At 35.4% G+C, this 13119-nt stretch overlaps 2 protein-coding genes across 19 annotated transcripts in view; both read right to left on the bottom strand.

The window, feature by feature from the left end:
* enox2 (ecto-NOX disulfide-thiol exchanger 2) overlaps window positions 1-13119 on the bottom strand; it is a 403527-nt gene that overhangs the window by 257824 nt on the left and 132584 nt on the right. The gene's annotated exons all lie outside the window — the stretch shown is intronic.
* Window positions 12759-13119, bottom strand: part of atp7a (ATPase copper transporting alpha) — an 813847-nt gene continuing 813486 nt past the window's right edge. For both annotated transcript variants that reach the window (XR_012389556.1, XR_012389555.1), the window contains exon 21: window positions 12759-12985. The gene's annotated coding sequence lies outside the window, so the exon portion shown is untranslated. The remainder of the gene's footprint in view (window positions 12986-13119) is intronic.

Genomic DNA, 13119 nt, shown 5'->3' with positions numbered 1-13119 from the left:
GCTACAGCAGCAGAAGACCACACCAGGTGCCACTCCTGTCAGCCAAGAAAACGTTGCCTGGTCTAACGAGTCTTGATTTCTGCTGCGACATTTGGATGGTAGGGTCAGAATTTGGCATCAACAATATGAAACCATGGATTTTGCCTGGATCCTGAATCAACAGTTCAGTTAATTTTCTCGGCACACTTTGGGCACATTAGTACCAATTGGGCAACACCACAGCCAACCTTAGCATTGTTGCTGATCATGTCCATCCCTTTATGACCACAGTGTACCCATCTTCTGATGGCTACTTCCAGCAGGATAACATGCCGTGTCATCAAGCGCAAATCATCTCAAACTGGTTTCAAGAACATTACGATTAGTTCAATGTACCCCATGGGCCTCCACAGTCACCAGATCTCAATCCAATAGAGCATCTTTAGGATGTGATGGAATGGGAGATTCGCATCATGGATGCGCAGCTGACAAATCTCCAGAAACTGCGTGATGCTTTCATGTCAATATGGACCAAGATCTTTGAGGAATATTTCTGGTACCTTGTAAAACCAATGCCAAGAAGGATCAAGGCACTTCTGAAGGCAAAGGGGGGTCCAAGCTGGTACTAGTAAGGTGTACCTAATAAAGTGAGAGTGTGTATATACATGTAATTACTTGACAGCAAAAACAATAAATGATACCTACTTTTGTTATAATGTAAACATACCCTCAATGAATAAAATAAAGGGAAAGGATTTCTTTTGGTTGTAAGCTTTAGCAAAAAAAAAAAAAAAACTATTACTGTCTTATAGTGGACTACTGAAGAAGAACAAGCGTATTTTGTCACACAAACCTTGAAAGTCAGACATAAAGTTCTGCTACGTTTCACATGTTTCCAGCTGGGTCCAATTAGAGCGAGCTTCTCTTTTAGTTGAAGAGCCAGAAGTGCAATGACCTGATTCAGACAAGATTGCTCAATCTGAAGGTAAAGCCAATAGACAAAAGTCTGCCCGGGGCCTTCAGAGCCTGTTGTGACAAAATACGGAAGCTGTGGCAGTTGGCACCAAGTCTTTGTTTTCGTCACAGTGGTGACAATAAGGCAAAACTAGAATAATTAGCAGTGGCAAAAAAACTTAAAATGGCACAGAAGGCCTGTCGGTTTAACGTGAACATTGTTCCGTGAAATATTCCCTAACTCATATTTTGTAGTCACATCATTATGGCATTTGACGGTCCTGGACATTATGTTCTGTGACCACCGATGATGCATTTAAATAATTCTTAGTGGGGTGCTTTGATTCAAGTCACAGAGAATTATAGCCAAAAAAACAAGTGTTGCAACAGGAACATTTAGGGGCTATTTCATGCTTTTTCTAATCGGATAGCTTTCCGTTTGTAGAGTAAAAGCCATCGGAAACACATTCAAGACAGATATACTGTACACACATTCACTCAAAGCACATCAGGAGGTAGTCTGGGATGCATTCCAGATGAATCTAGGCAGGTTTAAATGCATCTGGCTGTTGAAAACACATACTGTATGATCAACTTTTACTTTACAAAACGTTAAAAAAAATAAAGACGAGAGAGTGTTTATGGGCTATTTTACATGTCAGATAAGAGAGCTAATTTGCAACAGCAATGTCAAAGATGACTGTTTGGCATGTTTATTTAATTACATTTTTATTGAAATTTTTATTCATTTTATTTTCTATTTTTTTTGTTTGATTTATTATTATTTATTATTAATAATTACATTTTTAACCACTCAACCATTAGGTCATAATTTTTGAATGTTAATATAATATCTAATGACAGTTTTAACAACAGAGACACATCACTTACCTGTGGTGACTCTGTGAATGTAGCGAAAAAAGAATAGAAAAATATGGCATTTTGTTAGTTTACAAAGGCATATGGTTGTGTTTTTGGGAAATAGTTTAAACAAACTAATTTAAACCACAAACTAATATGTTTTTTTGTATGACAAAAAAAAAGATTTTTCATTTAGTCTATAATGACAGTAATCATGGAGCGAACGCTTGTGCGCTTAATAGTGTTTTACTAGAACATGAGTGAATTATAATGAATGAAAATAAATGAATTCAACCTATTTTGGAATAAGACCGTGACAAAAAGAAAATGTGGAAAAAGTGAAGCGCTATGAATTCTTTCCGGATGCACTGTATATAGCTTACATTTCTGTGAAAAATAATAGCAATAATAATTAAACTATAAGTGATGTTAAATGTGGATGCTTTATTTGTAGAAAAGATAAATCAAAAAAATGTGTCCAAATGTATATAACCATTTCCACAAATCAGACAAAACACATAAAGTGACCAAAAACAAATTTCTAAAGTTATCAGCAGGAAAACTTTACAAGATACACTACCAGCCACATGATGATACTCGATAAAACTGCAAACCTTTTTTCTCAGAAAAACATTATCAAACAGTTTTATTTCTTGTTTCAACATCATCTCATTTAAGGTAGCATAGCGGTGAGGTGTGTTTCACACATACGACATCTACAGGGCGTAAGCAACACCAATACGTAACCGTGATGGCAGACGGGGACAACACTTTCATGCTGACAGAGTTTCTGCTGCATAACAAACCTTCAGCTCTACTATACACGGAATAATGAGATTTTTCATATAATGCAATTCTGTAAGCTGTTATGCTGCCACTGGATATAATATATACAACTGAGAGTGACAAACAAACAGGGAGTAACGCAAAAATACTGGATGAGACATGTCACGAACAAGCCAGGAGGAGGAAGAACAACTTGTCCTTAACATTATGAATGTGAGTGTGGTTGTTTATGGTTTCAGTGCAACAAAACAACATGCCTAATTAATACAGAACTCAACTGATGGCTTATATAATTGCACAGTTGACAGATATCTCACTCATCTGCTAGAAATAAGCTTGCAAAGTTTGTTTTAAAAGACAAACAACAATTACAAATATGATAATTATACCTAGTATTTTTTAAATTGTTTCAACATCACTGCTTAGTTGTGTTTGATTTTTACTTAAGTTTATTTCTGAATATTGAATGTTGCATCTTTAATTCAACTGCCGGCTGATTGTTTATTAAAGTAGAGTGCTAGATGATAGGAAAAGGCCACATTCACACTATGAGCTAAGACTGCACAATATATTGTTTCAGCATCAGAATCTTTAATGTCAAGTATGGACAATACTACCATTTAAAGTTTATTGATTGCATTTCCCCCCTGTTAAATACCTCAAGTGAATTTAAAGCAATCAGGTACAAGAAACAATAGCATTTGTAGCTTAACAAACATACACTTTTACAGTGATGTTATGATCATTGGTAAATCAGTGGTAAACGTGCCTTCACCTGGACTACACTTCTGTCACTTAACGCACAACACATTACGTCTTGCACTTCGTACACACCGGCTCCTGATTCACTTTGATTACACACTCACACATACAGCCGTAGGATTATTATGGACTGATTACAGGACTTTAAATACAGCGCACACACACACACACACACACATCTTTGCTGAGTCTTGTTTATCTGTACTGTGAACATTACGATGCGTCTCTTTTGCCTTGCCGAGTTTTGGCCCTCGCACTGTTTAGTTTTGTTACGTTGCTTGTTGCCTGCCAGTACTTTGCCTGTTTATTGACCACGACTCTGGATTGGCCATATACAGTTGTTTATTCCTGTGTTGACCATTGCTTGCCATTGCTTGCACCATTCTCTTTTGAAAAAAGTTCTGCATGTAAATTCTCAACTCTGTTGTCAGCATCTGTATTGTTACAAGTGAAGATTACCAAGTGTCATTTTACATTATATTTTTAAATATTTGTGCCCAACTGCTATTTAACTTACCAAACAGATATATTAAAAGTTGTTTGTTTGCTCTCATTTGTATGATTCTTCACCACTAAAAATAAAGTTGAAAGTTCATTTTAATAATTTACAGCTTTGATAAATAAATAAATATTGACTTTTTTTAAAGGAGCATCGCTACTGTATACCCCACCCACTCTTCGTGTTTAGTTGAGATTTTGTCAAACATCAAATAAAAAATGTGCATTAATTAAAAAAATTAAAAAGTTAATTTGAATCATTTATGCAGATGTACTGCTTTATAAATCAACCTAATAATTCTGAAATAATCAGTTATTCACAAAAGTTATTCAATCTATCTATTGAAGTATATTTCATATCGCTGAAAAACAAAATATTACAATGTCGATTATTCCAATGTTGTGCAGCCCTACTATGAGGGACATGTAGCAACAAAACAACAATCAATCGTTCATTTCAATGGAGAGTAAGCGACTTCAGCTGACCTCACGTCATGTGAGTGACATAGACTGTTAAAGGCGATAGATGTGGGCATGTCTAGCAATGCAACAAAGTTGAGAATCTTTCAGCTTTACGCAAATGAAGATTGACTTTTGCAAGTGACAGAAAAATGTATCCTCTCTCAGCTCCTGTACCAGCATGTTTGTATCTCTGTGCTGTAGACCAACAAAAGATAAATAGTTAAAAGATAAATAGTTACACTGACAGAGAACATTTCCTGTTTATCTTCGTAATTATGTATGGAATTCGTTTACATTTAATGATTTACATGCACAATGTTTATTATCAGCAGCAAGAAAACTAATCTGCTATTATTGAATATCATTATTAAAGTTACCTAAGAAACCTCAAGGTGGGAACGCCCATTAAGGACTTCAGTCACCAGCCAGAGCAACAGGCACTTACAAAGTAATACATCAGGCACTTGAGGCTAAATGAGGCTAAATGCAGAGGGTATGACCTCCAGTAAAGGTAGCTTTACTGATCACTTTTCTATCTTGATCGCTGTGTCAAACACAAAATAAAGCTTTTTAATTTGTATTTTTAATTAAAAGAAGACCTATTATGCTCCTTTCTACAAGATGTAAAACAAGTCTCTAATGTCTGGAGTGTGTATGTGAAGTTTCAACTTAAAATACACCACAAATAATGTTTTATAACTCTTTGAAACCGTTACTTTTAGGCTTTAATGCTAATTGTGCAGAAATTGCAACAGCCACTGGATAGGAGGAAAGTTTTTGTAAAAGTTTGAAAAAACCTGAGAGATAAGTTTGTTAAAACAAAATAACAGGCCCTCAAAAACATCTTCAATAATAATGATTCTCTTTTTATTCGTCTGATCTTACTGTCTGTTTCTTTTGGCCTACAATCGTCATTTAAAAAAATATCTCAATAGCGAAAAAGTATAAAAGTCTCGTCCATGTTTGTTTGTTTTTTTCCGTAGTTCAATAGTGCATCTAACCTGTCTTTAGTACTGTTCAATATAAATACATTTATTTTACTATAATTTTTATGGTTTTACATTTTTTTCTCGCGTGCTTTTGAAATTACAATATAGGTCTTAAATTGAATACTTAATGGTCTTAAAAAGGTCTTTAGAAGTCTTAAATTTGACATTATATATCTGCAGAAACCCTGTAATCGGATTAAACTAATCAAAAATTGCTGTTTACATGGTAAACTCTGAATCAGATTATTGTCTTAATCGCATTACAATCGAATTAATGGTGTCCATGTTAACGTACTCAATGTTGTCAAACAACTGTTTAAACCCCTTAAAAACATGATGCCCTGGTTATTTTGTAAAAATCTGTTTGTTTTTTGTGAAAAAAAAAAAAATCTAACAGTATATATATATATATATATATATATATATATATATATATATATATATATATATATATATATATATATATATATATATATCAAATTCTCAATTAAATAGAAATTGTATAGTGAAAAAAAATTATTCAGTAATTGTTTTATAATGTTGCCCCCCACTGTACAAACAAAGATACATTTCTTGTTGAATTTCCACCCCCAAAAAAAAAAAAAATGACAGGATTATAAAGATATAATAGGATATTTAAAGATTTTGGCCATGCTTCCTTTAACCTGCAAGAGGCTTTAGAGATTGTAAGAAGCCTTTTGAGTTTGATCACCACAATAAAAAACACGCAAGCACACAGTGTGGCAACACTAATACTCTTGGCTCCTTTCTTCTCTTAGCCAGACAGAAACCCCTTTACTTCTTTAACATTCAGTAAACTGGATGTAAAATGAACAGTGGGCCCTAAATCCTTCTTTCTCAATCTGCCTGCACTGCTGTGAGCTAATGAAGGTCTGGCTTTGTGCCTATATGTGACAGATCGTGAAAGACCTTTTTAAGTGTGCCCGAGGGGCTTTTCAAGCATTACACCATGCTGACCAATAGCGGCACACTATCCCTTAAATCTGACAGCCTGTCTTATACCTTTGGGCAAAACATCAACTTTTGCAAATCAAATGTGATGTAAACCAGTTTGTAGCCAAAGACTAGATTCCTGTAAGAGGAAAGCTGCATTGCTACTGTACTGAATGACTCATTTAACAGAAAGGCAATACTACTCATAACTAAAGCCTTCAATAACAAATATGATGCAGTTAATTTGATGCACAGCTGGTTATGATTTTTGATTAAAAAAAATTATAATTCAACAGAAAGAAACCACTCAAAAACTGAAAAAAGAAGAAAGAAGAAAAAGAAGCAGAAAAAAGCAGGCTGATGGACAAAATATTAGGTTCAGGATAAAAGAAAAATGAAAGGGTGTGTTCCAACTTGGCAGGTTTAGGTTCGATTGAAACTCTGGTGCGACTGCTCAGTTAGGGTGGATTGTTTGAATGAGTGTAAGTGCTGCCATATGAACCTTGTTGTGCACAAAACTAGGAGTCTGGACTTCAAATATGAACACCAAGGACTTCTGAACAAAGACTTCTTTATGCGATACACTCAAAAAATTGCTGGGTTACTTCAACCCAATTTGGGTATTAAAATAGACAAACCCAAAAGATGAGATCAGTTTTGTCATAAAATGTATTTAATAAAATAATTGACCATAAATTATATTGTCCATTAAGTTGAAATAACCCAGCATTTCTAGAGTATGAAGCTGTGGGCTCAAAGCAACAGTTTAGTAGTTCTCCTAAAAGTAGGGCTGCACAATTTAGAGAAAAAAAAATCTAATTGCTATTTATCTGATCAAAATTGCAAATTAAAACGTGTTTTACTGTAATTTTATAGAGCTACAGGTTTGATGTGGTGGTTTTAACAGCACCAAATAAAGACCATGCATAATCACAAAAGTATGCTATACTTCTGTTTATTTAAAACCTTTTTTCCAATAAAGTTGTTATGATTGACATTATGACAAATTAAGAAAATAACTACAGTATTTTGAGTTCAATTAAATTAATTCTATATAAATTATTATATATATATAGATATATAAAACTTTTAGATTTAGATTGTTACATTTTTCATATCGATTTCATGACTTTCATGGCGCACTGATCATGCTTTCCATACACAATTTTAGATTACTTCACAGCAAAAGAATTGTTATATATTATTTAAACTTTAATTTAGTCCTTTAATACAGCAGTCAGATAAATGAACTGTACCTTTATTTTTATCTGCTCAAAGCTCTCTTTCAACGTATCAAACAAAACGCAAGTGCATGCACAGTACAACATGAGCATTTACACCAAATAAACAAATGTAAATATTATGCTACTTGCTTTTGAGCGTTGTCGAACGAGTTCTTAAACTCGTCATTGTGTTCCCACAATCAACAGAAAGGGCTGTGATTGGCTCTAACGGTCAGCTCAGCTCTGTCATTATTCTTTGATGAGTGACACAGATACAGATAAACGGTCTCGGTTGTAGTCTATACTGCATGGCAGTGTTTCCTCTAGGATTTTTTCCAGCTGGCGGCAAGGCTTTTTTTACACAGATCTACCAACTACATATTGCGTTATTTCAATGACAAATGTCGTGAGTGCAGTATTACAAGTCGAGATCGCATTCATGTAATACAAGCATGCAAATCTCTTTGCTCACACGCCAATTTCCTCTGTTCGTGCACAAAACTTCTTGCATGCCCTCAAGTTTACGTTGCTCAAGGTCAGATCTTCTTGTGCGCTCTTAAATAAACACTGTTAAAGTGCGATTTAGTGCATTTTTGTAACAGGTATGTCTCCAACATTTATTAGATTTGCCAGGAATATTTATGAATGTCTCCAATAGACAAACAGAGCGGCATTAAAGTGAAGTAAAATGGCTGTAAACTCCAGCAAGACAAAGTCATAATATGTAGAGCCATTGACCTTTATTTATAAATAAAACCATGCATGGTTATCACAGCTGATCCGCGACAGATGCGGTGGAGAAAACCCGAGCTGCAAAGTCCAAAGGTATTGCTGTTACAGCTAAGAGAGAAGAGAGGAAACGTTACCTCATGCAAGCAGGTTAAAGGTCCACAGAAAGAGAAATAGAGAGTTTACAGCTTTCGTTTTCTCCATAGTAGGTGCTCGGGGGTTCTGCTGTAACAGTTGTCTGCTTTTTGAGTAACGTTAGTTAGTAGGATTGCTTTAGTTACTAGCACCCCTCGCCATAGTAATAATCGAAATAATTGCAAATTTTACAATTTGAAACATTTCACTTTTTTTTTTTAAATCGCGACTTCGATTTAAAATTGATTAATTGTGAGTATACCTAAAAGCTAAAAAAATGTTACTCACTTGTCCTAGGCCAAGTTGAGATTTGATGACTATTCTTTCTACATAAGCTTCACTACACCTACATCTGAATTTAAGTTTCAAATATTTTTTTTCCTTCGCTTTGTTTTAGAATAGTATTATTGAATAGAATAGTCATATGAAAAGCTTCAAAAACTCAGACACCATTCACTGGCATTACAAAGCTGGGAAAGTTATGATCTTATTTAACAACATCGGCTGTGTTTGTCTGAAAAAAAGAAAGTCATATAGTCACAAAATGGCTTATGCCTGAGTAAAGTATGGAATTATTATCTTAATAATATATTGTGTTATTATATAATAGGGTGTATAGTGTGTTTTTATAGTGTCTTGACTATTAAAAAATATATAAAGCTATTTAAATTCAAACTCATTGGGACACAATTTGTTTGTGTGCAGGGGAACAGAGGAAAGTTGCTTCAACAAGCTGAATCCGATCCATTAACATGACAACCACAGGTTCCCCTGTCGACCCTCTATTAATTATCTGGACTTACAAGAAGATTAGAACACGGTAAAAAAAAAAAAAAAAAAAAGACGGAAAACAACTGCTACACTGCAACACTCAGCCATGCCTCGCCAGTATAATTACCCGTCCAAAGTAAACAGAGCAGGAAGACTAATGCGTGTGGCACGGGTCAGCGTCACTTGAGTACTGACATGGCTTGCTGGCTTCCTCCCTCATTCTTCTCTTTCTTCAGCATGAGAAGTGGGCAGCTGTGCGTGCGGTGGGGGGTGGACGTCCAACCAAGAAACACACACTCTGATCTGCTGCTGTCTCTTTAGTAGCCCCTCCTACGGTTTCCAGACTGATGAGACGAAGGGAATATCTTCAGGGGCTTCGCAGCTCACCACTATTAAAATTTAATCCCTCAAAGTGGGCTAAAGCAAACATTTGACTGGAGGCAGAGAGATTGATGTGGGGCTGTCATTTCTTCTGCAGTTTATATTCACAAACAGTCTGCTAACGCTTGAAGTCGCCCACACATACACACAGAGAAATGCCTGAAGGTCATCTGCTTTTCCCCAAGATGCAAACGGTAAGATCGCTTGTCCAGAGGTTATTTGTTGCATTCTGCTTACTGGAGGATAGAGAGTACAAAGAACTAGCGAAATTTGAAAAAATAGAAATCAACAGGTGATATTCCAGAGAATACAAATTCACTTCAGTGCTCTCTGATACACAATTATGCAGTGGCAACGTGCCACTACTAAAACAACAGAGGCACGACACACAAAATGACAAAATCGGAAGAACTACAGTCTGTAAGTGAATAAGGGGAAAATAAAGCTTGGGTAGCGTGAAACGACATAAAGACAACACATCTTTGTCCTTGTCTTTACTGGCAACATGAAAAAACAAACCTCGTTTACAAATGAATTACTCTAAAGGCCATTTTCTTCTCCAAGTTGTTTCTGTAGTAACAAAGATAGCATTGATGCCTGCTCATATGAGACAATTACTGCATAAATATTATACTGTATTCCTTGTTGTGAGAAAAGGCTGAGAAAATAACAGCAATAAAAATAGCCTATAATAAAATGTAGTTTACCTATATTTAATTGTGCAATAAAAAAGACTGTAAGATATATTCACGCCATCTTGTAATTACCGAAATCACGAGTACCAACAGGTAAAAAACTTTCACATACTCAGAAAGCTCTTAGTTATTATATGTAAACTTATAATTTACTCAAAGCAACAACTTTTATCAAGTGACCTCTGTAGATTAGTTTGGTCATCACCGGTGTTGCCAAAGAAACACAGTAGAATAGAGACAGTAATAGAATCTTGAGGTCTGATAATTACAAAAAGGCATGAATGCATGAAAACACTAAATGCAAAAAGATGGCTGAAAATAATCTCTGACTGTTTAATGAAAAGTGGAAGATGATAAGATGGGTAAACATTAAGCATTTAATTCTTCGAAACAAGCGGATTCTATGTAAAATGAAGGAAAAAAAAACATTAAAACTGCACTATATGCGAAATTATGTTTGCTTACCCTTGATAACCAACCAAAAAATTTACTGTACAGGGCTTAAAATTATGAACGTTTTATATGTGCATGAAGGTTAATCTGTATGACCTCAAAATGTATTTGGGAGCATTTGTGCGAGGCCGTTAAATTGTTGCCGTGAGACCTAGCATGCACAGATTAAAGACATTCATGCAGAGTGCATTTTGTCTATAAATGTGAAACGCAGCGCTCTTGAATATTTTAAAACAGTTGTCATGCCAACTAGCTACATTGAATAAAGCCCGCAATGCCAGCCCTGCCTTCAAGTACTTTTGATTGGCGCATTACTCTGGAACTGACAGACCACGCTGCATGTAAAAGTTGAAAATCGTTTATTTGACACGGCATCTTAAAAACGTGAGGCACTGAAAAAGATGGGAGTCATGCACATATGTCAAGCGAATGTTCTCAAAGAAAAAATAAGAAAAGAGCATTGGAGTAAAAAAAATGCGAATAGATTGGTTACTATCAGCTGTCAATCACCCACTCAATGCCCTCTGCCTTCAGATGACAGAGAGCCACAACCGTGAAAATGTAAAGCGCTGAGACGAGAGTGAAAACAACAACACTGACAGATTTTTTTTTTGGAAACCACCTAAAGTTACAAATAAAGGCACAACAGATAGTGATCGTGGTGAATGTTAATCCACCATCTGAGAGGGTGTACGCTTTAATCAAAGTGAGTGGAAGACTTCCAGTGGGTTAAAGTCAGATTTGAAAATGGCTAAAGCCATCAAGCATGAAATCTGTGAGAGAGTTTGGAGGTTCATTTACTCATTTTCTTTTCAGCTTAGTCCATTTATTAATCAGGGGTCACCACAGTGGAATGAACCACCAACTTATCCAGCATATGTTTTATGCAGTGGATGCCTTTCAAGCAATCCTGCAATTCATCACCGGAAAAGGAGTTTGGAGGTAACATCTATATTTTAAGCGCAAGAGGTTTTATTTAATCTTTTATTTAATTGTCAGGATGCTGTCAGCTATACAAGTGACATCTATACACTACCTGACAAAAGTCTTGTAATCAATCCCAGTTTGGAAGAGTAACAAATAATAACTTGACATCTAGTTGATCATTTGGAAAAGTGGCAGAAGGCAGATTTATCAGATGAATCATTAATTGAAATGCATCCTAATCATCACAAATACTGCAGTAGACCTATTAGAACCTGCAAGGACCCAAGAATCTCACAGAAATCAGTAAATTTTGCTGAAGGAAAAATCATAGTTTTGGGTACATTCAATATGGGGGCGTGCGAGAGATCTGCAGAGTGGATGGGAACATCAACAGCCTGAAGTATCAAGACATATGTGTCCTGCCCATTACATTAAAAACCACAGGAGAGGGCAAATTCTTCAGCACGATAGCACAGCAGTCACCAAACATTCCCAGGCCAGTCCCCAGACATGAACATTATAGGGCATGTTTAGGGTAAGATGAAGGAGGAGGCATTGAAGTTGAATCCAAAGTCCTGCAAGAACGCTTTCTTTGCCATTCCAGATGACTTTATTAATAAATTATTTGAGTCATTGCAGAGACGTATGGATGCAGTCAACCAAGCTCATGGGAGTCATAAACAATATTAATTATTTTCCCACTGCACCATGACTTTATATTCTATACTGAACATTATTTCTGCTAAATGACAAGACTTTTGTCTAAACAAAGTCAGACCTTACTGTCTTAATTAAATAATTAAAAATCAAGGCATTATCGTATTTGATTTTGGTAAAATAAGAGTAATCTAGAGGCCTTTGCCTTTCATATAAGCCACCTCTAATTGCAAATGATTAACTAGAAGTCAAGTTATTATTTACTGTGCCTATAGCTTGGAGAGGCGACAAGACTTTTGTCAGGCAGTGTAAGTAAAATGTAACACCGTGTACACCATCGCAATAGGGTTTTCAGTCCCTAAGATTAATCTAATGTTGAAGCTCATGAAAAGACCGGTACTGCGGTCAATATGTATCTGCAGTATATATACACATTTTGGTCCCACTTTATATTACGTGGCCTTAACTTATATGTACTTACAGAGGAATTAATAGTTTGTTACAATGTACTTATTGTGTAAATACATGTATGTGCTGTGCACATGCTTGATTAAATATATGTATGTAATTACATCTGTAATTAACTTTTGTAATAACAATTGTAAATACACTGTTGATCATCCCTTACACCTTAATCCACCCTAAAACCTACCCATACCACCAAACCTGTCCATAACCCAATCTCTATCTCAACTCAAAAGCACCACAAGTGTTCTCAAATACATTATAAACACAGTAAGTACATTGTATTTATTTTTTGATGTAAGTACTGTGGAAATATAAATTTATATCATCTAATTTCAAATGAACAATAATCTACGTATAACTAAAAAGTTATATTCTCTGGTTGAACAGAGGGAAAACGAAATAAAAGAAAAGAAAATAGCGCATAAGGCTTAACTT

The sequence above is a fragment of the Danio rerio genome, chromosome 14 (assembly GCF_049306965.1).
Source record: "Danio rerio strain Tuebingen ecotype United States chromosome 14, GRCz12tu, whole genome shotgun sequence".
Classification (NCBI taxonomy): Eukaryota; Metazoa; Chordata; class Actinopteri; order Cypriniformes; family Danionidae; genus Danio; species Danio rerio.
The sequence above is the reverse complement of the archived record's forward strand: the minus strand, read 5'-3'. Positions and strand labels throughout refer to the sequence as shown.